Source organism: Simochromis diagramma, unplaced genomic scaffold (genome assembly GCF_900408965.1).
Source record: "Simochromis diagramma unplaced genomic scaffold, fSimDia1.1 OVJJ01000361.1, whole genome shotgun sequence".
Lineage (NCBI taxonomy): Eukaryota > Metazoa > Chordata > Actinopteri > Cichliformes > Cichlidae > Simochromis > Simochromis diagramma.
In genome coordinates, this window is record NW_024386860.1 from 16,176,956 (window position 1) to 16,201,000 (window position 24,045).

The window sequence follows — 24,045 nt, forward strand, 5'->3', positions numbered from 1 at the left end:
ACAGCAGTGGTCAAAAGTTTATTTAAATTCATCATGGGAATGACTGTCATGGTAATTATGGGCCGTTATTGATTTCTTTGAACTGTTGTTTTTCCAGGATGTAATGATTGTACAGCATACGTATTTAACCCTCTCAAGGCAGGCGTTGCAGATTTGCAACAGTTAAAAACTAACAACCTGATCACCCCACATACATATTTTATGAGGTTTTTTTACTCAGAAGTACCACTGCAGGTGTTCTTTTGTGCATTAGCAACAAAAACTTAATTTGAGCCTGAGAGGGTTAATGACTTTTACAAAACAAGAATTGGGTCCATAATCTTGAATTCATTTTAGATTTTCTTCAAAATTAAACACGCAAGGTCAAATATATGCATTCACTCCCATTAATATTAATCAATCTATGTATGTATTAATGTATTAAATAATAATTATAATTATAATTATAATATATTAATTATTAATAATAATTAGGCATCAACAAGCTTCTGGCATAATTCTGGGGGAAAATTTGATTACTCCTCTTGGCAGAATTCATTGAAGTTGGTTGGTTTCCTGGCACAGAGCTGGCTTTTAAGCATAGTCCACACACAGTCAAGCATGATGGTACCACCGCCATGCTTGACAGTTGGTACAGTGTTCCTAGGTCTGAAAGCTTCACTGTTATTCCTCCAAACAAAGCTCTTGTCACTGTGGGCAAATAGCTCAGTCTTTGTCTCATCTGACCATAAAACCTTTAAATTTAAATTAAATTTAGAATTTAGTTTGTCCATGTGGGCAGCTGCAAAATTCAGCTGAGGCTGAAGATTCTAATTTTGGAGCAGAGGCTTCTTTCTTGGTCAGTCGATGGCCATGTAAAACTTACTTCACTGTGGACAATGACACTGATGTTCCAGCAGTTTCCAGTTCATGGAAGTCTTGAGCCTTGGTGGTTCCTGGCTTGTTCCTGAACATCCTAGGCAGTTTGCTGTCATATAAGTGTGAAAGTTTTGCTCTTCTTCCAGACCTTGGAAAAGTGATGACCAGTTTGAATAACTTACTAAAGCTGTAATAAAACTTGCTAAGGACATCTAGCCAGTAATTAGAGGGTTTTCATGTATACTTTTGACCCTGTGTGTTTGAGAGAAAACCCAAAATAAATTCAAGCAAAATTTTTCCATAGACATCACATCTTTATGTATGCATATATTTAACCTGGCCATGGCTGTGACATTGATGAAACTCATAGCCAAATAAAAGAGGCAACACAGTTGGTCTTAGCTGTGTATTACACACAAAAAACGCATCACATTTAAACATGTGTAGGCGGTTGTGACAAAGCCAGCAATATGTTCATGTTGTCGTGCAGGTTTAACATATGTTTGTGCTCAGGAGTTGTGTATTTGCACGTGTCTCTTTGGGAAATAGCAAATCCAAAAATGTCTTGTTGGTGCTTACACCTCTTTGTGAACGATTTTAGCAACTTCATAAGGATCCTGCTATCTTTGCACGTTTGAGGAGGGCTGTGTGTTTAATGTCACAGGATGAATGAGAATGCAGTCATTTTAATTTTGCCATCTGTTTGCCTAAAGATCAATTGACTTTAGTGAAAATTTCATGCCATGCATTGAACAAACAATTCTTTCCTTGGCTCAGAGACCAAGAGTCCTGGAAAAAGAACACATAAAGCCAAGTTATCCACACACCTCATATAACTCAACTTGGTATTTTGACATCTTTGGGTTTATTATTAAAGCACCAAGTAATGTCCATGTTGTAGAGCTGAACTGATTGCACCCATGATGTTCACCCATCAGTCGAAGATTGCTCTTTCTCTTGCTGGAAGATTGCTTGCCACAAGGATGTACCTTAGGATTGACTTGGCATCATTGGATTTGATAGTCACCTTTTCAAATCTTTCCACATCCTCTGGCACAGCAGCAGTTGGCGAGCGCTGATGATTCACAAATGACTTCGCAATAACTGGAAAGCAGAAAACAAGAGCTGCAGAGATGTGTTTACGTGGGAAGTCAGTGCAGGTGGCAGTATTTTAAAGGTTAAAAATGTGGGCTTTTATTTGGAAATGCTCTGATTTGAATCTGCAAATCAGCAAGGAGGAATATGAGATTGAGGGCAAAATGATGAGAAGCCTGTGACTGCTGTTGATGTGCTCCTGCAGATTTCAACCTAAAACAAAAAACTGGTACAGAAATGCAGAGATTTGCGGGCGGGCGCTACAGATTGAAAAAGGCAAATGACATGGCGTAAATAACAGGAGTGCTCTAATCATTTTTAGAGTTGATGTTTTTGACTGAATAAATGTCACAGCTGATGTGATACTGATGGCCATTTCTGTAATTTTATCCAAAAACAAAAAAAAAATCCAAAAGGTCCAATTATTTCTGAATTTTTCTTATAAATTGAATTTATTGGGAAGCTGCAGTTAATTACATCTCCTGATAAAACATTCCTTCAAAGGTCAGCGACAGCATCCTTCTTTTAAATTATACTGACATGACATCGACATCACTTTAGACCATCAGGCTTTCTTTAATGCAGACCCACAGCTGTTGAATATTGATCCAAGCTGCAATCTCTGGGGCTAAAGAAATGAAGCCAGTGTTGAGGTGAGTGAGTCACCATAAAGCCCCATGTTAAACTCAAAATTTTGAAAAACACATAAATGTGTTACCTGCGTGGTACGAGAAATAGCTTTTATTTATTTATTTATTTATTTTTGTAGCTTACCAGTTAAAGTTTGCTATATCGAGGGTATGACTGACACACAGCTGTAGCTGAAGCTTGTTCTCTTGAAGTAGAAATATTCCTCAAGGTCACTTCTGGAACACTTGCGTTGGTTGTTTTCAATCAAAGACCAATATGGTTATTTTGTTGGACGTCTAGTTCTATCTTGGATATTTCACAGGATAATCAATAAACTTGACTTGAGGGAACATCATCTGTACCAAATGTCTCGGTTTACTTAGCAGTTGGACTAAACTGAAGGACTTTCAAGCTGTCCTGACCATCTCTAGAGAAACTTTTAACATGACTAAATAAAGTTCTTCCAGCATCTGTTGTCATTTGGAAAACTTGTAGCCTGCACAGGCTCCCATCATATGCTTGGCATTAGAACAAAATGGCCTGCCTGGATACATCAAAGGCTCCAAATGTAGCCAGCGACATCATTTTGAGTCCCTGTGCTGTAAATGCCAATGTGGAGGGAAATGTGTAGCCGTGACTTATAATGTAGTCAAAACTCTGAATGGAAAATATTTCTTTGGTTCAAGCTATTTTTTGATCTTCTTTCTGATCATTTTTAAAACATTTATTGAATATTGAATGCTATCTAATTCAGAGTGCTGCCAAACTGATCGGGGATATTACACAGTATTACTCAGACAAAGGTTAAAAAGTACGAAAAATGGCTGTGTACACATGACAGTCTGTTCCAGTCTGGCATACTCCAGACCTCATTGTCACCATGCTTTGGCATTAGACTCAGTAAGGTGGCACTGTGCACATGTTCAGTTCTGTCCTCCTTGCTCAACCATCCATCATCCCGTCACAGAATACAAGACTTTCTCAGTAGCGCTCCTTACAATGCAACACCCAGCCCCCCTCCCAGTTCTCCATTTTCTCCTCCAGCCCTTCAGGAGTCTGGCTGTCACAGCATGTTTCCTGTTACAACTCTTCTGATTCCTTCCTCTCCTGTCAGCCCAAACCTCCCGTTATCTATCCATCTGAAACACGAGCCGGTGTCTGCTCTGCAGCAGTTCAACTGGAATTGGAGCTGGTTGCACTTGGTCAAGTTCAGACTGACAGGAAAGTGGTGGGAAGGTCTGGTATACATGGCGGTATGAGATGAACTCGTTTGACTTCAGAAAGAACTGGTTGCATAAGAGTTGGGCTCTGAATACTTTGTCTATTATCACGACTAAAACATATTTCCATGTCAGTGTTTTGTTCCAAATCGTCTGTCAAGCAAAAGTAAAAAAAAAAAGTCATCATTATACGTTTCTGCTTTGGCAACCGTAGTAATGAAATGAGTCAACGTGACTTTGTTCTTGAGTGGCAGACGGCAAACAGAGTTACAAAGAGCAAGAAACTGCAGGAATCCCTCACCAAGGCATATTCAAGGTCTCTATTAAAATGCAGTCATCTTCTGTTATGTCACTTTATATACCCAAGAAAAGCCAGTTCACTTATGCTGGTCTTAATGTTATAAAATTATCAGTGCAAAGAAGCAGACACCCTGCAGGTCTATCTGCACAATCAGGAAGGCATACATTCAAATCTACGTTTAGGAATCAAATTAACAAGATACTAAACTTTGAATGTAGTCATAATGTAACAGTTAATTGAATTTCGGGCGGTCAGATTGAGCACATTCTTTTATTACTATGAATTTCTATTTGAGTGCTTTAACGATATTCATAGTGTCCCTTTACATTGAAACACTCATGAATAACTTAACAATATTAGGGTTACACTATAAGGGCATAAGGTTTAATTACTCAGTCTTTGTTTCTACTACGATACTGAGGAGCCTTAGTTATCATTGCTTAGGAGAAAACGGTTTGCAAATGGAGCAGTAATGTCAGAAGGGCTTTTCCATCCACAGGAGCCTTAATCTCAGGGATGGGATAGTTTCCGAGTTTTGACCTTAAAGAAATATTTCTGAGGGAAAATACTAGCTTATTTCTTAGATAAGAAGATGAGCCTTCTCTCATGTCATGTGAAGCTTCTGTCAGCACCCTGGTCACTTAGCATATTGACTGAAAATAGGGAAAATGCTAGTGTGGCTCTGTCCAATGATAGCATGCAATCTCTTTAAAGAAAAAGAAGGAAAAGAGGAAAAACATGTTGCAGCTTTGCAGGTGTTTATTCTTCCACTGAGGGCTCCATGCAAGTTGATTTCAAATTTGAAAATAATTTCTGGGAAATCAGCAAAAGGAAAATTTGTTTTTAAATGTATCATTATGTACTATTATGTGAATACCATGAGCTGGTGCATTGAGATAAACAGCTGGTGACACTGATTGTTCAGTCAGGTGCCATTAAATCTGTGCTTAAAAGGGCACAGCCATATAATATAAGAGAGGGGCAGATAAATGGCAAATTAGATGAATAATTACATTGTAAACAACATTAAAAACATGTTTCTAAAACACCAGTTTCAAAATGTTGGGGCAGTGTGTAAAATGTAAATGAAAAAAAATATATAATGACTTGCAAATTTTAGAAATCCACATTTTGGTCACAATAGAGCAGAGAAAACATTGAATGTTTTCTCTGCTCTATTGTCCCATTTTAAGAAAAATATTAGATTCTTCTGAATTTACTTTTCTGCAATAGCTCTCTGTGTTTCCCATCAATTCCATGTTTCCCACTGTGTAACATCCACTCTTCTTTTAACAACAATTTATATATACATTCTGTATTTATCTGGGAATTTATAAGAGCAATGTTGCCCACTGTTGTCAGATCCTTTGTTTATTGTCCCTGTAACAGTCCTGTGTCTTCTTTGTTAAATGTCTACAGTTGGTGAAACGTCTGGACTCAAAGCTGGACAGTTTAGCACCTGGACTTTTCTGATACAAGTGATGTGGTCTTTAGCATTATCTTGCAATATGGAATCCCTTTTAGAGCATATGTTGCTCTAAAACAAACCTTTCCGCATTGACTACAATCTCATAGGCACTACTGTACTCTCATACCATCAAAGATGGGAGCTTTTGAACTCCTCTTTAATCCAGAGGATGCACATTCAGTGTTTTAGAAAAATAATTTAAATTCATCTGACCACAGAACAGCTTTCCACTTTGCATCAGTCCATTTTCAGCGAGCTTACAGATGCTTGCAAAGAGAAGTTGGGTTAGCAGCATAATGCTGTTGTTACTGTCCTGGATGCAGTTTGCACTTTACCATCGTACTCTCTTCCTTTTATGCAATAAAAATAAAATTAATATTGGATGCTCATATCCACACTTACAGCTCTACTATTTTCCTCCCCCAGCACAAAAACTGAAATCAGCTGATTGCAGCATGAATTCAAGTGGAACCGATGAGCGGAATCAATGGGCAAGCAGACCCACAATTCCAGGGAAATGAATGCTTACCCGATTCCCATCCCTAGTGACAGAGCTTAAACCTGCATTTGTGGATGGCATAGTGAGTGTTGACACAATGATTTCTGGGAGTTTTCCTGAGCCTATGTAGTGATTTCCATGCAGAGTCGTGGCTGTTTTTACTGATTTTTGTGAGATTCTCCATATTTTGTGAATCTTTTGATGATTTATCATGTGCTGTAGATGGTGAAATATTCAAATTATTTATAATTTTATGGTGAGGAACATTATTCCTAAGTTGTTCCACAGTTTGGTGGATCTCTGTCTTTTACACTTGGTATACACCTAATGTTACTGACCTGTTGCCGTTTAATTTAATTAGTTACAAAATGTTCCTCGAGTTGTTTCTTTTTAATGTCACATAATTTTCGAGGTCTTCCATTAGTGCACATTAGGACAAGGTGTTAAAATTGAGGCGATGCAATTAATACACTTTATACTTGTGGATTTTTAATACTTAGAGTTGTCTCCAGTTTATTAAACTCAGTTTCTGTCATCATCAAGACATTACTGCCACGCTAACAAATTTCCATGGGGTAGGGAATTTGAATTTTTCTCCGCTCATTGACTCGAGACCAATGTCCATACATCCTTTTTCGTCACTGCTTATCCAGTTCAGGGTCACGGGGAGCTGGAGCGTATCCCATTCCTCATTCTAAGCTAAACATCTTCTGTTAGTAACCTTCTATGTATAAGAAATAGTTTTTCTCATTTAACTATCAGCAAAAAAGTGAATTTTTATTCTTTTATTTTTTTTTGTAGTAATTGTTACGCCTTGGGCATTTTATCAAAGAACCAGATACTTTCTCGCACAGCTGTTTATCACCTATATTTATGATTCATCTCAGGTGGCCCATGTTTCAAAAATGAACACCCCCCACTGAATCCTGGGGCTCATTTTACAACAGTAATTCGTGAGCAATGCTGACATGCAGGAACAGGGAAAGTGTAAAGATTAACACAAGGAGGAAAATATCTCATATCGCTGAAGTTTGTTTTTAAAAAAAAGGTGAAACGGCACCTAAAGAAATCTGTTTTACTTTTAAGAACTTCATGAGCCACTTTAGAAACAACAAACTATCTTGCGTAGCTACAGGCCAAACAGTATGAACACAATCTGATTAATGCTTTTTGGGACACGTTGACTTCCTGACTTGCTTACATATGGATTACTCGGGTATGATTTTGCACATTTACCAGAGTTGTAAAAGCTTCCAATTTAAATGTTGGTTTTAAGCAGATTTGACACAGAAAATGAAAGGTAATGGGAAAAATGTGCACAAGAGAAGGCCGTGGAGATCCATGCAGCATAAGAAAAAGAAGAAGCAATGGATGAAAGGAGAGTACCGGTACAGAGAGAACAGGAGGAGGAGAAAAGGAAAAGATTACTACCATAGTACATCAGGCTTAGCTTCACATCCTTAATGGTAACTATGGAAATAATTATAGAGCAGACAGACAGACTGCTAGAGAGAGTGTGAGCTTCAGAGAAAGAGAAGGAGAAAGGGAGGGCAAAAGACAACGGGAGAGGAGAAGAAAAGGAGAACTATGGGGGGTAAAGTAGCTGAAAATGTTTGCTGGAATCCCTAAACTGTGTCTCTAATGATTGGTGATTGCTTAAAGATCAGATGCACAGGGATGACGTGTAGGTTAAACCCTCACAAAGCCAGTTTAACCGCCTTCTTACAGCAGCTGCAGAATATGCTGTGACATCTTTTATGCCTTATGTTAATCTTTCCTTTGATATGAAACTGCAAGATATCTTAGGTGAGGGGGGAAAGCATCAACAGCATGGAGGTCATATTATTTTTATCCACCGTTATATCTTACCAGCGATAAGGGGGCTCTAGCGTGGCGAGTACAGCAATAGTACAGTGTCATAATAAAACGGTGCTTTAAAAAGTTGTTTCAAACGCACAGTTGTCATGGAAACAGATCTAAGATACTCTTTCCCCCTCTGAAAGTGCTCATTGCTTATCATTACTGAAAGCCCAATCAATGGAGATGTCATTAACAGTGAAATAAAAAAAAGTACTTAATGTCGCCTACATCAAAGTCAGATACATTGAGAAGTAAATTAAAGCTCCTGGTGGATTTAAATAATTGGATGGATGACTTTGTTTATGCACTTATAAAAAGCAGCATGCTGTTGGAAATCAGCAGGGGTCAAGTGTGGCTTGGATAGAGAAATTAGCTGTGCAGTTTTTAATTTTGATTGGTCATGATTTGCCCGTGGGTGTGTGACAGCATGCATGGGCAGTTGGTACAGGACTGGTGGTTATACAGTATATTATGTGAGTGATAATATTGCATGCTTCCCACACAGTTGCCCCTGGCATGTACGTGTGTGTGTGTCTGTGTGTGTCTGTGTGTGTGTGTGTGTGTTAGCGGAAGGTGAAAGGTAAACAGAATAGACCGAGAGAGGAAAGGAAGATAGGAAGAAAGAGGGGAGTGTGGAAGCGAGAGAAACCACTCCAGGTCCCAGTCGGGAACCAAGCAGCCCCACCCCTTCTAAACATCTCTCTTCCTATTTCTCTCTCTCTCTCTTTTATTCTCTTTGCTGCTGGAAACAGAGAGAGGCAGCGAGAGAGGGAGAGACTGAAGCGCAGGGCATCAGAGCACTGCTGCTCCCTGCCTAAACTGAGCTGCTGTCCACCTGTGCGGGATAATCTCCGTCCAACCAGCAGCCAGGAGACACTACAACATCCACCGTTTTCCAGGCAGATTACATGAGGGTGAACCGCCGTTTGGTGGAGGAATACGAGGGACTAAGTTGCCATTACAGCCTCGTTTTTTTGTTTTTTTTTTCCGCGTGCTGCTTGTCAGCTCCTGCCAAACGATCAGTTTGTAGGCACTGCAGCTTTTAGACTACTTTATTCAGTGGCGCTTAGCTGTTTCTTGGCCACTCTCTCTCTCTTTTCTTTCCATAACGGTCTGTGTTTTTGGTGATTGTCCACACATTTCCGCCTGCGTTTGGAAACTAAAGCTTCCGTTTGAATTCTTTCTGCTTGCTCGCTGGCTCAATGTTGGAGTTGTCCGATGAGAGCGAAGCGCCTTCGCTAAGCTTGCACATATAGAAAGGCGGACCTATTGCGCGCCGCACCGCTCCTTCACGCGCACATGGGCTCAGACGCGCACGCTCGCACGCACGTGCACACACGGCTGCAACTCCAGACATGCAGCTGGTTCCCCTGTGTGTGCACACCTTAGCTTCTGAGTGCCGTTAAACTCCAGAGCTTAGCACAGATAAGCGTTTAGCTTTCACCCATCCATCCTTGCCAAGTTCTTTCTGATATGCACAAGGGGGACACCCACTAAAGGAAACCATCGCAGAAACCATCTAAAAGATGAGAGAAATTGGCCTCAGCGGATTTCCCGTCGGTCACCGGATTTGTGAGTGCAGGGTCGGGGCGGAGGGCACCGGGGAGAGAGGACAGGGAGAGGCCGGGGAGGAGGAGCTCTCATCCGGACTGCCCGCCGCGGAACAGCCGCTGCTGCCGTGCTCAAGAAGCAGGCTGCTGCTGCCAGGGGGAGGCGGGGGGAGGATGAAGAGTGCCTCAGTCTGAAATTATAACACTCAGCTGGCTTTGGGAGTGTTTGTTTTCTTGCATTTTACCTCTCACTAATTAGTCTGAAGATGCGAGATAACGAACAGTGGCCTACTTAATAACTGTCATCCGTTCTCTCACCGGTGTGGCACTTTTGGGTCAGCTTAAAGGTAAATTCAGCACTTTGGTGAAGTGAAGGCCTGCAGTTGTGAATTTACCTGTGCAGTGGCTTTTGAAAGGACATCCTCCCACTTTACTAATTTCAACTTTGTGATTTTCTTTTCGTATTAGTTTAAGGTGTTTGTAGTAATATAAGTCAGACCTATCCAGAATATCCTATTATCATTATAAAGGGCCGTCTAGTGTGTCTGTGATACTCAGTAGTGGGTTTATAGTCGCTATATTGGACTTAATGGTCATTTCTATCTCTTCAATATTACTAGGATACAGTATTTCTTTAGAATAGCCAATATAAATACATAGTTTATAATTTTCTGTGATAATTAAATAGTATTGTATTTATATTTATTATAAGATCACTAAAATTCCTTTTGTACTCCCATATATGTAGATACCTTGAAGGAGCCCTGTTTCCAGGTGCCTTGATAGTGGAGGTTGGCAATTCATCATTTATTAACCTACCGAACTGTCTATGAATTATCAGAAGTCATGATATGATTTAAGGCCAACATGGTAGTGTTTTTGCTGTATTGGGCTTTTGTAGTGCAATTTCAAGTTCTCTTGCTTCGTTTTAGTTCGAGTCCTCTTGATTCCTTTTTTCCTAGGCTGATTTGAGCACTGACTTTTTTAGCAATACTCCTCTGTCTGGAACTCGACCACAGCCTTATAAACCCACCAGAAGATGGTCACCTGCTTATCAAACAGTATGACAAGCACATGTGTGTCCTAACACTCGGTGGCAGATGCTGTTTGCAGATACACCAACACGCTCAGTTATTTATAGACATTAATATCACTGTGTGCTTTTGGAGTATCAGTTCAGAACAAGTGCCGATGCTCGACGGAATGTAACCCAATCTACGGAGCTTCAGAAGTTTCAGTCAGACGCAGAGACTTGGAGGAATACAGGCTGAACTCATCTTTAATAGCAGCTGGCAGCAGCTGACTGTGGGGGTCACAGACTGTACACTGGAAGTGCAGAGACACTGTCTTTAGAAGTTTGGACACAAAGCACAAGAGCCCCACCTGATCTAGGTAGGACATCTTTTTGTTTCATATTTGTTGCACTAAAACCTCTGCATATGCACATCCAGCTCATTATAACATCTGATGCAGGTGTACAATTTGAATTTTAAAATAGTCCTCTCTGCAGAAATACATCACTATGGCCGAACTGCAGTTTTGAAATTATAAGCTTGATTACGGCACTGATCTGAGCTTTTTTCTGAGAGGGTGTTTCAGTTTTACCAGTTCGAAGTGTCTAATTTTGGAAATAATTTTGTGAAATTACTTAATGAAAATGCATAAAAAGCTGTTTCCAAGTGTGCTGTAAATGCACTCCTAATCTTCACCCTATTTGCACTCATCTCTTGTACAATGACATCACTTTCGTCTGTGTGTTTCTGCTGGTTTGTCGTCATGCTCAAGAGCACAAATAGTCCACCACTTCCCATCTGCTGTTGCCTCACATGCAGTGCAATAATACAGCAGAAACCCAGCATAAAACAGTGTTTGTGTTGCTCAATTTAATGCTAAAAGTTCATATTTCTTAGCTTTAATTAACTCTTTATTCCAATTAAAACAATTTGCTTGATGGGAGAGGGCTGTTTGGGTTATGGGGTTTAAAGGTTTGATGGCTCCTGATGTTCTTTTATTGCTCTGTGGGGAAAATTGCATGTGAAGTAAATAATGTACTGTGACAAGCATTGTCCTGGTAAATCAGATCAGACCGTACTCTCTTCCCTTTGGTCTAAAAATCAAATATTTCCCACAAGAAACACAAGCTGGATCCAAAATTAGACCTTTCATTTCGTTGTGTTAAAGCTGCAGTAGGTGTGTTTGCAGAGAATAAGAAAGACAATCGCCCACCCCTCTTTCTACTTCCCACAGACACGAAGGCAAAAGCAATCGGTAGGCAGCTGAGTGACAGCTCTGAATGAAGCTCTCCTGCTCAAAAGTTTACCTCAGATTCCCAAAACACAGCATTAACAGTGACGGCAAATAGGAGAGAAATAGCACTATCAATAAAACCAGGACTCTGACATTATATTACTCATTTCTTTTAACCCTGCGGGGGAATTGCATTTGCCTGATTCAAACAAAATGTCAACTTATAAAAATCTGCTTATGATAGTTTTAGATAATGGGAGCAAATAAAATAAAATATCTTGAGCTGAAGCATTAGAAAGAGCAACGGTAGAAACAAAACCATATATTATATTAGTGGTTTGTGGATTGTGAAACTCGTTTTACCTAGCAAATCAGCTTTGAGAGTACAAAGGACTGTCCAGAATTTTGGTTAACTGCCAGCTTGGCTCATACTGTTCATGTAGAGTAGAGAAACTTGTGATCAGCAGTGAAAATGTGTCATTATTCAGTTGTTGGCTGGTGCTTCTTTCCCATTCTGTGTTATTTTTTTCAGATTTGGTTACAATGACTGATCCATGAAAGGCCCATTATTTAACAGCACATCTGAGTTTTTGGTTTTCAGATTTCAGCTGCTGTGTAATGTTCACATTATTTCTGTATGAATTAGTTTATTTCTATTTTAGACTCGTGCAGGGTTTTGCATCCAGACTTTTGTACGACTGTATATAAAGGATGAACATATCACATTGCAAGTGGTTTCTAGACCACTGGATTATCTTGAAGAGAGCTACAGTGTTCGTTTTTGGAGCTAGGAGTAAATTAGGACAAGTGGGTGGAGTGCTGAGTTATAAGTTATATATACATAAGCAGTATGGGTTCAATGCAAAGATACACATAACTGCTAATTAGCACTAGATTAGGGAGACCAATAAAAAAACAGAATTTAACAATTCAAAACTGAAGCACAAGCTTCTTTGCAGGCATCTCATGTCATTTTCCACACAATTCTATTAAAGTGCTCTACAAGGCAACAACACCAGGAATACAGAGAAGTCCAGTTCAGTGACTCTCATTGGTGGAGCTGACACCAACAGGGTATAACTGTCTGTGTCAGGATAGCTGTCAAACCAGTATCCACCCCCACTCGTTTCAGAGTTGGTCTGCAGGGAAAAATCTAAAGAGGCCCAAAGAGTTTTGTGTAGCAGGCTGTAAACATGCTTTTTAATGTAAGGTTGGGAATTTTGATTCATCTTTATATGAAGTTTTGTATTGATTGATTGAATACCTATTAGATTAAAGAGGTAATGATATTACTTTGCATCCGTAAACTTATAGGACTTGTGATGAACACATTTAGTAAGCAATGCTGCAACAGTGACAAAGAAATGAGAAATGAATTATGCAACGTTTTCACCATAGGCTGTGTTTTTGTACAAGACTACAAGAAGTTATGTGATGTTTGCCTTATCATGCCATCTCACACTTTTGAAACTGGGCGTTATGAATGAGGGGCAGATTTGACCAAGAACCAAATGGCACTATGCACACTAGGGCCAAGCAGATGGGTGGATGTTCTGCAAAGGATGATTTTGTTGTATGCTTGTTCTTTTGTTTTGATAATTTAAGGGTCTGCCTACTTACGAATTTAAGTTGGTTTGTCATGAGTCAATGGTGCAGGTCAAAGTCAGTTCAAAAATCATATTTAAGAAGCAGAATAAAAATTGTATGTAGAGTTTGTAATCGTCATCTGGGACTATCTAAAGGTCAGAGCCAGTGAAACCTGGAACTTTATGGTTGTTAAGTACAGAGGATGTAACTAAACCAACTTGATTTTTGTGTGCAACAGCTTTATGGGATAACAAGCTATCCCAGAGCCCATGCTTCTTTTGCTGCATGTTGCTAGCTCTTCTCCAACACCAACTCACAGGATGTGCACCCTGAAGCAGGGTTGACATGTATGCATTGCTTCAATCGTCAAGGCTTCACTGCCTTGTTTGGAGGGATGGCTTTGCTGCAATTATCGTCATAGCAACAACATATAAGATATACTATATGTTATCCTTACTTGTTTGTTCAGTTAAATGCTATAAGTGGTGTCAACCGTCATCAGATTACCTAAATTAGGTCCCTTAAAAACGTTTTGCTCTGAGCGAGTGTGTGCGGAGTCTGTCTGCATAAACTGTTTACACAAAGTTTTCAATATCTCCCAAAAATGAATGTGTCTACAGTGGGGCAAAAAAGTATTTAGTCAGCCACCGATTGTGCAAGTTCCCCCACTTAAAATGATGACAGAGGTCAGTAATTTGCACCAGAGGTACACTTCAACTGTGAGAGACAGAATGTGAAAAAAAAAATCCATGAATCCACATGGTAGGATTTGTAAAGAATTTACTCGTAAATCAGGGTGGAAAATAAGTATTTGGTCACCTCAAACAAGGAAAATCTCTGGCTCTCACAGACCTGTAACGTCTTCTGTAAGAAGCTTTTCTGTCCCCCACTCGTTACCTGTATGAATGGCACCTGTTTGAACTCATCATCTGTATAAAAGACACCTGTCCACAGCCTCAAACAGTCAGACTCCAAACTCCGCCATGGCCAAGACCAAAGAGCTTTCGAAGGACACCAGGAAAAGTATTGTAGACCTGCACCAGACTGGGAAGAGTGAATCTACAATAGGCAAGCAGCTTGGTGTGAAAAAATCAACTGTGGGAGCAATCATCAGAAAATGGTAGACATACAAGACCACTGATAATCTCCCTCGATCTGGGGCTCCACGCAAGCTCTCATCCCGTGGGGTCAAAATGATCATGAGAACGGTGAGCAAAGATCCCAGAACCACACGGGGGGACCTGGTGAATGACCTGCAGAGAGCTGGGACCAAAGTAACAAAGGTCACCATCAGTAACACACTACAACGGCAGGGAATCAAATCCCGCAGTGCCAGACGTGTTCCGCTGCTGAAGCCAGTGCATGTCCAGGCCCGTCTGAAGTTTGCCAGAGAGCACATGGATGATACAGCAGAGGATTGGGAGAATGTCATGTGGTCAGATGAAACCAAAGTAGAACTTTTTGGCATAAACTCAACTCGTCGTGTTTGGAGGACGAAGAATACTGAGTTGCATCCCAAGAACACCATACCTACTGTGAAGCATGGGGGTGGAAACATCATGCTATTGGGCTGTTTTGCTGCCAAGGGGACAGGACGACTGATCCGTGTTAAGGACAGAATGAATGGGGCCATGTATCGTGAGATTTTGAGCCAAAACCTCCTTCCATCAGTGAGAACTTTGAAGATGAAACGAGGCTGGGTCTTCCAACGTGACAATGATCCAAAACACACCGCCCGGGCAACAAAGGAGTGGCTCCGTAAGAAGCATTTGAAAGTCCTGGAGTGGCCTAGCCAGTCTCCAGACCTCAACCCCATAGAAAATCTGTGGCGGGAGTTGAAAGTCCGTGTTGCTCGGCGACAGCCCCAAAACATCACTGCTCTCGAGAAGATCTGCATGGAGGAATGGGCCAAAATACCAGCTACTGTGTGTGCAAACCTGGTAAAGACCTATAGTAAACATTTGACCTCTGTTATTGCCAACAAAGGTTATGTTACAAAGTATTGAGTTGTATTTTTGTTATTGACCAAATACTTATTTTCCACCCTGATTTACGAATAAATTCTTTACAAATCCTACCATGTGAATTCATGGATTTTTTTTTCACATTCTGTCTCTCACAGTTGAAGTGTACCTCTGGTGCAAATTACTGACCTCTGTCATCATTTTAGGTGGGGGAACTTGCACAATCGGTGGCTGACTAAATACTTTTTTGCCCCACTGTATATAGCAGCAAATTGGTAATCACTTCCTAAAGCAGAGAGTTGCTTATCATCTGTTTTATTGTAAGTGGGACTGTAATGTAGAGAATACATTAATGCTGCACTGAATAAGATTTGAAACGAGTGACTGGAGAAAAAAAACTCTTCAGTTTTTCTTCCTTTCTTTCTTTTTTTTAGCAAGGTTATAAATCAAGAAGTAGACACAGTGTGCTGGACATTTGGATTAATGCAGGTTTCAGGGCACTTCTTTATGGCCTATATGTTAAAGACTAGAGGCTTCTAGTTATATGTATCTTCATCTGTATGTATTTTTTTTTTAAAAAAAAACTAAAACCCCAAAAGTGTCAATAATATGCAGGAAAACAAATGATACTTTCAAATGAAATGTATATATTAATGTGGTGCAACTACAGTCATGGAATAATGTGTTTTTGCTGCAAAGTTGGAATAACAGGAGACTTTTCTTCTCTTTCTATTCTGCTAATACTGCCTAAAAGCAGCGTTACACCCCTCCCTTCTTATAAATGCCAACATCTTTCAGACTCTACTTCTGTTTATGACACAAGTGCTCTGAAAAATAGAAGTTAAGCCCAACATTAATAAAATTCTGAGCTGAGCCACAGAGGTCAAGTGTTTTCATAAACTGAGTACTCCTTGTGACAAGCGAGCTGCATTTAATTTGTAGAATTGTCCCTGTTATTTGTCAAAACTGTCCTCCCAAAATGAGAGATGAGACCGTCCGTCAGTTCAGCAACTGCAGAGACGTTACTTACAGTGTGCTTATGTAACAAAGTCCTTTATTGGCCATATAATTATGAGCGATTTTGGTTACAAATGAGAGGTAATTATGGAAGCGTGTTTCTGCCACACAAAAAAAAGGATCCACAACTCAAAATTTTGAGTTATTTTCTCAAAATTTCAACTTATTAACTCAAAATTTCGACTTACTTTTCTCAAAAGTTTGAGTTAATAAGTTGAAATTTCGAGTTAGCGCTGCCAATCAGTAATCTACGTGGATGACATCATTTCCTTGTTACCGGGAAGCTGAAACCCTCAAGTACAAATGCTACAGCTAAGCTACCGGTATTACATCCAGTCATGAATGCACAGGTTGCTGATTATTTTCAGCGTGGCTTCAAAAATGATGAAATCCTTGTGTTATTAGCTGAATCACATTCAGGCGTTACTATCAGCAAACGTACTCGCGAAAGCCCCAATTTGTTGCGATCTGGTTTTGAGTGTGCATTCCTCTGCGCCATTTGCTTCCAGGTAACAAGAAAGTGACCTTATTCACGTAGATTACTGATTGGCAGAGCTAATCTTGAGTTATTAACTCGAAATTTCGAGTTATGGATACTTATTTATTTATTTTTATTTTTTTGTGGCGGAAACGGACTTCCGTAGGTAATAGTGTTTTGGTATAGTCGTGGCAAAAAGTCTGAATAGATGGATCAACTTATCACATGCATCTAAATTTAATGGCCAATGCAATGTTTTGCATATGTTTTGCCTAATTATTGATAGTGCAAGATAGTTAGCTTTTGGATTAACTCTAGTCCTAGACTATAAACATTTTTCATTTTTCAAGCCAACTCATTTCATTTTCAGGAAACTTGATTTAAGCTCCTAAACATGAAATGTGCCCTGCTGATCCTGTCACTGTTGTGAGGTATATTAAGTAAGGAGATGTTTGCCTAAACCTAAGCAAAAGAAAATTTTAAAAACACCAGAAAAGTCTTAAACTCTTGGCTTACAGTTGGATGTTAATGTGATTATACACACTCATCTGCAGATTTTTATTAGTCATCATTCTCCCTCATCTGGAGCAGTACGCTCCATGTGCTTAAAATGTGCTTAGAATGTGTTCTGACCAAGTATGAGATGATTAAGTCCAACAAGAATAAATCCCTTACTGAAGCAAGTCTTGCAGTTTGACTGCTATTTGATCCAGGCAGATATTTGAAGGCCCATTTTTTTCAGTGATTAGGGAGAGAGCCATAACTTTAATTTCAGTGATCACTGAGGCATAACAGCTGCACGTAAAGAACCACCAATCAAATCCATCAACAAATCATTTTAGAAGTTTAGTGATTTGTCCCAAAGCTTTTGTCCCCATAATTTATACTCCCTGGGTATTATTTGGTATATCTTTTGTTTCATGCCAAATCCATTTAGTTGGTGAAAGGCCAGTTCGGGACTCATCCACTACAAACCCATGCTGTGTGTTGCAGTATGCTGTTTCATATTGTCTTGCTGAAATAAGCAAGGCTTTCCCTCAAAAAGGCATTGTCTGAATGGAAGCATATCCTGCTCTAAAACCTTACAAACCTGCAATGATGGCGCCTTCCCAGATCTGCAAGCTGCAAGTTCAGTAAGCACTAATGCATCATCAGAGATGGAAAATACAAGATTTTAGAAAATGTGAAAGCATTTTACAGAAAGCAAAGTTAAATGCAGACTGTGCAAAGCGGAGTCCTTCCATGACAGCACTACTGCAGTGCACGAGTATTTAAAAAGCCTGCACCTTGGAGCTGTGACGTTAACACTGAATGGTCAGTTTTAGAGAGTTAAGCGTTGCGTTGATACATTGTTTATGTTAATGTTTATACAGTAATGTTTACGTTAGCTTACCTGTTGGAAACTTCTCGTGCTTGCTAAGTGAACACCAGTTCAGTCTTTGTTAGCTAATGAGCCAAGCCAATAGCAAACCATTAAACAGGAGGGGCTAAATTGTCCCCTACTTAATTTTTTTTTCTCACATTAATTTTAGCGTTTATTCTGAATAGTAAACCTCTTCCACCGAAAGTTAGGTAGTTGATCTATGGGTTGGACCAGATCAATAATTAATTATATATATATATATATAATCAGTTAAACTGAATTCATGAACTTAATCATCTCTAAACTTTGGAAACTTGGAAAATAAAATTATTATTTTGATTTTTATTATTTCATATGTTTCTTGGGTCATTTTTTTATTTGACGTGGGACAAGACAACAGGGTGATAATTACAGGTGTGCAGACTTAAGCAGGTGAGGTATTGGAGCCTAGAACAGGAGGTTTGCCCACAAGACGCGGAGATTAGAGTTACTCAAATAATCTTTAACTAATCGACTAATCGAAGAAGAATTTGGCAGGTTAGTCAACTATCAAAATAAGCATTCTGGATCATGTTCCTGAGTCCATGCTGTGATTTCAAAGACAGAATTATGCCTTTTTTTAATGCAGTGCCGCCTGAGGGCCTGAAGAAAAAATACTGATTTCTGGCCTTGTCCCTTCTGTACAGAGATTTCTTCAGATTCCCTGAATCCATTGATATTATGTACTGTAGATGATGAAATATTCAAAGTTTTTGAAATTTTTATGTTGAGGTAAATTGTTGTGAAATTGTTCTACAACGTGTAGTGTTTGCAGAGTGGTGGTCTTCTGTGCTGCCTCTCTGAGATGCATGTTACTGACCTGTTGCCAGTTAACCTAATTAATTATAAAAAGCTGCTCCAGCTCTTTCTTTGTAGTAACACTTACTTTTTTGAGATGTGTTGCTACCATGTTTTCAGTGAAATAGTAAAATGTCTCAAAATTTCATATGCTTTTGCAAATCATTGCATTCTGTTTTTATTTACTTTTTACCCAAAAATCACAATTTTGGGTTGTGCATTGCTTTACAATGGCCCAAAACTTGAACATTTAGCACTGGGAGTCAGTGCAGATGACAATCCACTTGTCACCACTGTTGTTTGTTGGCTTGTGAGTGTTGATGATTCCACAGCAGAGCTGTGAGGCGCAGCTTCGGAGACAAACATAATTTGGACTCGTTCCTTCAAACTCTTTGTCACAAATTGTTCGGTCATCATTTAGGAACATCTGTTAGCCTTGATTAACGAACGATCTTTCCCTCTTCTGGTTCTCTGTTGTTATGTGTAGCTCCACCCACAGTGAAAGTCAGGAAAGATACAGAAAATAAAACCAGTCTTTTTTTTTTTTAAATCCCAAAACTTCCAAACAGTAGACACAGCTCTCTTTTCTTCATCTTCCATCTGTTTTCACTGTGTTTCAGTGTGGCAAAAAACCCTCCAGCTGTTAACAGACTGTTACCCAGCATGCAGTTTGGTGATGGTAATTTTGGTAATTTTGCAAATGTGCAGTTATTACTGTTAGAAATACTTTTTGTTTCACAGATTTTGTGTGCCGTGATGTTTTGTACTGTTTAAAAAAACTTGTGAATAATAAATGTTTATCTTGCAATAATTTTTTTTGCACCAGTTGACTCAAAGTACAAGTGAGAAGGGTGTATATTCACAAATTGTATTATAATATGATATCTCCATAATGTATCAAAACTAGCTGAAAAGTGTCCACAAAAGTTAAAATTGGTGTACCGCCCTGCACTAACAAAATACTTGTATGAACCAAACCAAACGCTCTGCAGCCTCTCAGACAGTGATATTGCTATTTGATCAGTCTTTTCATTTTTCATCTTTTAATTTTGTATCCGACTTCATCAGACTTCATGAATTGACAGTTTTTCCTTGTTTGATGTGGTATATTGCGAATTACATATTGTTTGGTTTTGAGGGTTTTGTCAGCTAATCGTGCAATAAGTCACAGACTAATTCATTATTACAATAATTGTCACTTGCAGCTGTTCCCATCACCCTCAAAAACACTGTAGACCAAGGTATGTGACACCTCAGCGAATCGATCCTGACACTGCTGACTGCAGGACTCTAAAAGTCACATGCATCGTACACACATAGTGTAGCTGTACCCATTTGGTAATTTTGAAAGCAGAGTGGACATTGTCAGCGAGGTCAGCGTTTGCAGAGAAACGCTGCTGTGTCCCTGCTGCTTCTGTATAAGGGATCAAAATCTGACTCTGTGCCTCTGTCACTCTCCATCTGCACACATGTAGCTCTTTTCAGCTTTAGGATTGAACAGCCACTGCAGGTTTTCATCAGCGCTGCAAGCGACCAACTGATCCAAATATAGTAATTGCAGGGACCGAACCCATTGCGGTGCTAGTGCCTTCCTTTACCCACTGGCCTCTCGATGACAGCGTTTATACATTAAATTATGTAATGAGGGTCCCACATGTAGCTGCTGTACATTCTACTTTAAGTACAGAAGAGACTGCCTTGCATTTGTAGTCACAGTTCATGGATCAAAAGCAAACAGGGAGCCAACCAGCTTTCTATCATAACAAAAGCAAACATACAAAAAGCCCTGAGCGTTTCAGCGCTATTAAGACACCCACTCCCTCTCCAGCCTCCATCTCTGGCTCTTGTGCTCCCTCCCTCTCTCCATCCAACCCCCCCTTCCTTAGTGCAACTCTCAGCCCTCCCTCCCTCCCTCTCTTGTTACCGCTCCCCCAGATGCATTTCCTCCATTTCGCTCTTTTCCTTTTTCCCTCTGTTCGCCTCTCTCTCTTTCTGTCATCCTGTCTTCACTCCATATAGTCTTGCTCTTGCGCTGTCCCTGCTACTCCTACACGAACACTTACCACTACCACCCACACACACACACTCACAGTTCCTTTTCCTTTTTTTTTTAAAAAAAAAAACCAACCTCTTACTCATGTGTGTCTACATCCCTCCCTCCCACTCTTTTAACTCTGTCTCTCTCACTTCTCTCAGAGGGTCTAAGCTGGAAGCGATTGCCACCCACACATTCCCTCTTCAGCTTTCAGCTTGACATCAGATTTACATTCACAATGAACAAGCGCAGCATTTCTCATGTTGCCTAGCACATGGCTTACATGCGAACCAACGAGCTGGATTTTTCAGCAAGTGAACATTCGTGCCTGTGCCGCACTGAACTGTACGTGATTCGTATGGTGTTGTGATCTCTGTACACACACTGATCTAAATCCACTAGTCAATTGATATGAAATATTATGTTGAGTGTTTTTTCCTGATACACTATGGATGATTGATATATGATGATCAAAAAACGCTGAACACTTTTCTGATTTTTGTATCTATTATTAAAGGATTCATATTTTCGCAAAGAAAGGGAGCTGAAGAGATCACTACCAGTCTCACGTCTGGACAACATCTATGGAGCACAAGCTGGCTGTGGGGAGAAACCACTTGCCTGACTCTGCCCAAAAATATGTCCAAAGCTCATTAACACAGCGTAATGTACTCTCGGTGAGAGAAATGTGGTTTTAAAGTGAGCTGCATTGTAACTAGGGCCGCTGGATTATGGTAGAAATCATAATCATGATTATTTTAACACTATTACTCATTGACTTCATGCATTTTAAAACTTCTTAAATCGCATATATTTGTATTTGGCAATGGCACTTGAGGCTGGCCCCAGTAGTGAGTCAGTCCCCATAGACTCCCATGTTAAAAATTTTACAGTAAAAACATGTTTGTTTTTTGCACTAAGCTGTATTCTTTTTTAAGAACTTTATAACTAATTACTCCTTCATAACAAGTGTGAAAGGCGGTGAACCCCTCCATATATTATGTTAAATTTAAAATGTGTATTATTTATTCATGTTAGTTGTATTAAAGCTTGAAGTTTTGCATGACTGAGCCACAATGAGGGAAAGTTGGGTGTAATTAGAGGTTAAAAATAACCATTAGCTATCTGCTTACTGCAGGGGTCACATTTGTTAATTTTAATTACTGAAGTGGACCGCTCAGATGTTCTAGTGATGTTGGTGTTCATTTTTGATCACTCCCAATTTATTCATTTGAAAAACTATATGATTTGTTGTTTAGTTAATTCAGGGGATGGTGACCTTAACAATACAGCCGAGAAAAAAACAATTCTCACCATCCTGTAAAATATATTGGGACCTTAGGTGACTCTTATATGTAATGTTGATTTATTAAGTAATACTTATGTCTAATAATTCTTCTTTAAATAATGATAACATAAAAATAATATTGAAACAACAATTACCAGTCCTTCAATAAATGGTGATCTGTCCAGGATGTACCCTTTCCTATGTCTGCTAAGTTAGGCTCCAGTCCAGCTGTTACATTGAATTTGATAAATGGAAGAAATGGAATAGATGAAATTATATAACGTAAGTAAACGAAAAATGTTTACTTAATTTTAAAACATATCTAATAACATGTACAGACTTATTTTGAAACAGAAAACCTATAGATGTATGAAGGCCGTATCTACCTTTGAGTCCTGTGTTTGTGCAAATGAAACAAGTTACAAGTAAAAGTACTGTCACGCTCAAATGTACTCTGTAACTTTTTAAAATTGGATGCCATAGCTAGTGGGACTTTGGACTAACCGCACACACGATCTACCCTCTGCTAATGGCGTTCATCATAGTTAAGATTAAGGCACGAATTTATGGATGTAAGTTAGATTAAGAGTTTTTCTTCAACTTAGGCTAGGCTGCACAGTTTTACAGTCTATCTCTCCCTTGGTGGAAAGATGATAACTTCACCTTCTGGTCACTCTTGGCTCCCAAAAAACCCCCCAAAATAGCAGCAGCCAAATGCCAACCTTGAAACTTCAAAACAGTAGTGCACAAGTAAGGGGTTACCGTGTTGTCTATGTCCATCTTTTTTTATACAGTCTGTAGTCTGACATCTATATATTTTACACCCGAGAGCTCATTTTGTAGCGAGCAGCATATTGATACACGGTAGACTTATTAATCATCATTTTGTGAACTTACTGGCAGATGAAGAGTGATTACAAAACTTTCATCTTTGTTGTTCTTCTTTTCTGTTGCATTTACAAAAAAAAATAGATGTAAGCTCTTTCAATAGTGTGTGATTCATTGCACAAAAGGTAAGGTGTTCCATTTTTATTTTCTTCATGTATTAGAGTACTAATGAATCTGGCCTACCGTTCAAAACCAAGATTTCAGCACAGTAATAGTTAGAGTGGGAAACTTTGAACGATGTTATTTATGCACACGGATGATTTATTGAGCAGCTAAATAACAGAGACAGGCACATCTAACAACAGCCTCACGACCCCCAGCTAGACCCCCCAGTGACATGACGATGCCTGAGCCAGCCTGCTTTTTTAAAGCCTGCTTTTCAAGCCTTTACATTATCTTTCAACAACAGTTACATAATAGCATTTTAAAATAGACCAACAAGCAAATCAAAACAGTTCTCCAGATTTCTTCACGCTTTCCATTTCAAGGCTGCTCTTAATCAAACAGCACATTGCATTAATCATGAGTGATTCCAGAACTAATGAAGCTTTTGAGTGATTTTCCAGGCTGCTTAATACAGTATTTGCTATGTACGTATGGATTTGTGTGTGTGTACGTTTTTGTGTTTTGTGTGGCTGTAATATCCAAACACCTCCTCAGTTCTCAGCTTTTGCTGTAGAGTACTGTATGTCTGAAACTAAAATGTAAGGTACTTCAGGAAAAAATAACGTTGCCTTGGCAACAAAACACAGAGCTTTCATTGGGATTGAAAACAGAGTGACAAATGGTGAGAAACAGATTTAAATGGACCTATCCAGACTTTTCTCATCCACACCGATGCTTTTTGTTAATACTCTGTG

At 39.4% G+C, this 24,045-nt stretch overlaps 1 protein-coding gene across 10 annotated transcripts in view; it reads left to right on the top strand.

Annotated features, from left to right (window-relative positions):
- syngap1b (synaptic Ras GTPase activating protein 1b) overlaps positions 1-24,045 on the top strand; it is a 173,387-nt gene that overhangs the window by 88,457 nt on the left and 60,885 nt on the right. The window contains exon 1 of one of the 10 annotated variants that reach the window (XM_040030794.1): positions 6,768-10,873. The exons of the other annotated variants lie outside the window; for them this stretch is intronic. The gene's annotated coding sequence lies outside the window, so the exon portion shown is untranslated. Of the gene's footprint in view, positions 1-6,767; positions 10,874-24,045 lie in introns of those variants that run through there. 10 annotated transcript variants of the gene reach the window in all.